This window comes from Rattus norvegicus, chromosome 4 (genome assembly GCF_021556685.1).
Source record: "Rattus norvegicus strain SHRSP/BbbUtx chromosome 4, alternate assembly SHRSP_T2T, whole genome shotgun sequence".
Lineage (NCBI taxonomy): Eukaryota > Metazoa > Chordata > Mammalia > Rodentia > Muridae > Rattus > Rattus norvegicus.
Window position 1 is genome coordinate 59,757,782 of NC_141537.1, and position 4,474 is coordinate 59,762,255.

The 4,474-nt window shown below is 47.3% G+C and overlaps 1 pseudogene; it reads right to left on the reverse strand.

Moving 5' to 3' along the window:
- Positions 1 to 544: 544 nt before the first annotated feature.
- LOC120102640 (small nucleolar RNA SNORA32) lies at positions 545 to 641 on the reverse strand (annotated as a pseudogene).
- Positions 642 to 4,474: the final 3,833 nt, after the last annotated feature.

The window sequence follows — 4,474 nt, forward strand, 5'->3', positions numbered from 1 at the left end:
CCCTTCTCCAGATTCACCTATTGCAGGAATTTCCTTCCTCCTAACATTGTACTGTGAGGATAGATTCTGTGGGTCAAAGGTTCACACAGATCCTTGTGGGAATGGCTTGTTTCTGCAACACAATATCTGGGGACGTGGCCAGAAAGACTGAAGCTAGCTGGAAACAGACTGGACCAGTGGAATCATCTCGTGTGCGGCTGTGCCTGAGCTAGGGTGACTCAAAGGTAGAGCTGTCCCCCAGAGTGCCAACATGGGAGCCTCTTCACGTATGCTCTTTAATGGGTTGTACTTTTGGAAATGTCTGTCATTCATTGCCTAAATATATAGCATATTCTTTCTTTCTTTTTAGGTCAATAAATTTTTATTTAAGGGATTTGATTCCTTTGCTGTCCATCCAGGCCATCTGAAAATAGCCCTTTCTCAAAGGTCATCCAGTTGTGCTGTTCAGCCCTGCATAATAAGAGCATGGGAGTAATCAGATGAGCATGAGCATTCTAGAACCATCTACATACATTAGTAACTGGGTAAAGGTTTGCTCATCAGCAAATGTTCCCAATAGGTTAACTGCTAGTCAGGTAGCATATGGAAAACCTAACAGGAATTTTTCTTTATGATCATGTAGCATATTTTTTAAATTAATTTATTTTATGTGCATGGCTGGTTTGCCCCATGTATGTATTTGTGCCACATGCATGCTTGTGCTCGAAGGGTCAGAAAGGGAGTTGACTCTCCTGGAGCTAGAGTTATAGATGTTTATAAGCTGCCATTTGGGTGCTGGGAACAACCTGGGTCCTCTGTAACATGGACAAGAGCTCTTAACCACTGAGCCATCTCTCCAGCCCGCCATATTCTTTTTGAAGGGTGGGAGATGGGAATGTGATTTTGCTATGTAACTCAGACTGACCTGGTTACTAGCTTATAGCCCAGATTGGCACTGAATTCATAACAATGCTCCTGCCTCAGCCTCCTGAGTGTTAGGATTGTAGCATTCTTTGGTGTCTATCTGGTAACTGCTAAGGAATTCCTCCTTAACTTAAAACACACCCGTGCGCGCACACACGCGCACACACATACATATCAAACTAGTGTTGCTCTGGGTCATTAGCCAATGAGGAAAATGAAGGTTCTTGCTTGTTCTGAAAGAGGGTTGGTTATGGAACCCTCGGCTGACTTTGAACTTGCTATGTAGCTGAAGATGATGCTGAACTCCTGACTCTTTTGCCTCCACCTCCCAAGTGCTGACGTTAACAGCTGTGCCCACCATACCCAACTGTAAGATTTTTAAAACTGCATCTAATGTAGACAAATCACTGTGCTCTAGGAGCCTTTAACATAGTAAGGGGAAAACAAAATCAGGTCAATAGGTGGTCTTATTTATTTAGGTTTTGTGAGACAAGGTCTTACTCTGTAACCCAGGCTTGCCTCAAACTCATGGTGGTCTTTCTGCCTCAATTACAGGCAAAAATTACATATATGGGCCACCACAAATTAAACGCTTTCAGAAACACAGCCAGCCAGGCAATGGTGGCACAACATACCTTTAAGCCCAGCACTCCAGAGGCAGACTTGGCTAATCTCTGCGTTGGAGACCAGAATGGCCTACAGAGCCAGTTCCGGCCAAATTTTGTCTCAGAAAAACTGTCTCATTAAAAAAAAAGAAAAGAAAAGAAACACATACAGGGATAACATTACATTCTGAGAGAACTAACAAAGATACATCTATATCAGCGCTTGCAACCCCACTAGCCTCCCTAGCTCAACCCAGCATGACAGCCTCCTTGGAATCAAGTTTTGTAGAGGAGAAACTCAGAGAAGTCATGGGGTGCCAGGGGATGTCTCTGTCATGAGCAGCTACCAGGGTGGGAAAACAGGCTCAGAGACTCAGTAGCAGGCCTGGGCAGCAGTGAGAAAAACGCCCACTTCCGTCTCCCCTAGTTTCTGGAGAACGTGGCTTAAGTGCCGCTGGGACCCCCTCCCAGGTATGGGTAAGAGAGAGAAAGAATTCCTGAGGACGGAGAGATGGCAGGGTAAAACTTACCATGCTTGAGCTCCTATATTCCACCCCAAAATCTAGATAATCACAGGGTGAAGGACAGCCCATTACAGGTTTCAAGGCCAGCCAGGAAGAGGGGTTCCCAGGAATGCCCCAGTCCTGCCTATGTCTGCCCTCTCTATATACCTGCTTCTTCTCCTCCCTTTTTCTCTTAGACCTATGTGCCTCTTTGTGAAGCAAAGGGCCACAGAAGTAAAAGTCCCACGGGTAATTTGGAGTGATATGATTATTGTGAGTAGATTGGACGGGGGAAACTTGAAAATGGAGGTGGGTGTTAAAAGAAGCAGACATGGGGCTGGGGATTTAGCTCAGTGGTAGAGTGCTTGCCTAGCATGCGCAAGGCCCTGAGTTCGGTCCCCAGCTCCAAAAAAAGAAAAAAAAAAAAAAAAGAAGCAGACAGAGTTAGTTGCAAACACCTGTGATCCCGGTACTCTGGGAGCAAGAGCAAAAGATTGAGAGTTCAAGGACAGCTTGGACTACACAGTAAATTCCAAGCCAGCCTGAGGTTACATAGTGAGACACTACAACCCAGCTAGAGTAAACACTGGATGTACAGTCAGCCCCTGGGAGGTGCTGAGGTGGACGACTGCCTTTAGTGGAAAGAACAATTGCATTCTAACAGCTCTGACCACCTAGGGGAACAGACTGAATGGTTGAGGCACTTACCAGAGGCAGGGCGAATCCAGTACACTAAAATCCCCAGCCCAGGCCTTGGAGAGGTGAATCAATAGCATGAGGCTAGCGTTTGGATCCTCTCCCACAGATGCCCAGTAGGTGTAATTCCAGCCTTGGAAGGCAGACACAGGGTCTCCAGAGCAAGCCGGCCAGTAAGAGTAGCTAGATGCGTGAGCTCTGGGTTTGAGAATACCTCAGTGATGAAGCTGGATGAGTATGGAAGATGATACCAGACAACCATCTCAGGTGTCCACATGCATGGGCACATGTGCCCACACAAATGCAGGCATACGTAACACACGTGCACACATATGTGCACACACATGACAATGCAAACAACACAAACCCTCCAGCCTACATCCTCCTCCCAGGCCCATTCCTTGTCGTGGAGTCCCTGCATGTGCTTGACTCACTTGGGTTACAGGCTTTCTGTCCCGCCTTCATCCGAATCAGCTCCCCAGTACCAGGGGTTCCACTGAAGAAAGTCTCTTACCCCTCACTCTCATTAGCCTGGTCCTCTTCTGACTCAGATCTCATCGGGCATAGGAACTGCCTAGCTGACACCTCTTCTTCCAGGGCCCCTTCTGATTTAACGTTCAAACAGATCCCGTCTTCCTACCTTCCAAGAACCGGGGTACCATCTCTCAAATCGAAACCTGACTATCTCAGATCAACACCCCTGTGTATGTCCCATTTGTAGCTAGAGACATGTAGAGATATTTATGGTGAGCTTAGGGTGGAAACTAAAAGTCCCCACTCAAACAGAAAGATCATCCCCTGACAGCTAATAAAGCTCAGCACAGGGTTAGAGAGAGAGAGGGAGGGCTCAACGGTTGGGAGAACCGTCTGCTCCTTTAGAGGACAAGGTTCGGTTCCTAGCACTCACAGGGTGGTTCATCATCACCTGCAACTCCAATGCCAAGGGACCTGATGCCTGCCTTCTTCTGGTCTCCTTGGACACTTTATGCACATGGAGCACAGACATACATTCATATACATACTATAAAATAAAAAAAATAACAAAGCCCAGCACTATAGCTGTGACACCCCTACCATGGCAGGATGTAGAGGTTCTATGTACACTGAACCACCTGATTCCGGAAAACCCGACCATGTAGTCTCCCAGCTAAAGTGCAGTCTGGCTCCTCGCTGCCTTGGGATAAACCCTCACTCCTTAGTCACCATGGTCATTTGCGATCTGAGCTCACCTTATCTTTCAGTTTCACCCTTCTGCGCCTCCCCTGTTCCCTGCCTCCAGGGTCTTTGAACTCCTCCGTTTAAACTGACCTTGACCCGTTGCAATTGCTGCCATCTGCCCCTACTGTTTCTCCTCCTGGATGGCTCTCGCACCCGCAGTTCCCAGCAAGCTTCTGTTCTCCTTAAGTCTGTCTTTCCTTGGACATTCCTAAGTCCTCCGGGCTTAGATTTATTGTCTGGTGTAGTCTGCTATAATTTATATGTTTGCCTTTCTCTTCTTTCTACTTTGTATATATCAGAGGTCAGCCCCTTCCCTGTCTCTTGTGAGGAAAACACTTGTTTTCCTGCACTGAAGGACAAGACCCTATTACCTCTGCTCACAAGTGACTGGGCCAGAGAACTCATTCAGCCATCCACAGACGACTGCCACGCTATCTGTTTCATGCCAAGATAAACCGAATGTGATGGCTAATCGTGGTTGTCCGCTTGACACACTTGGGAAGAGGGAGCCTCAACTGAAGAGTTGCCACTATCAGACTGGCCTGCGGG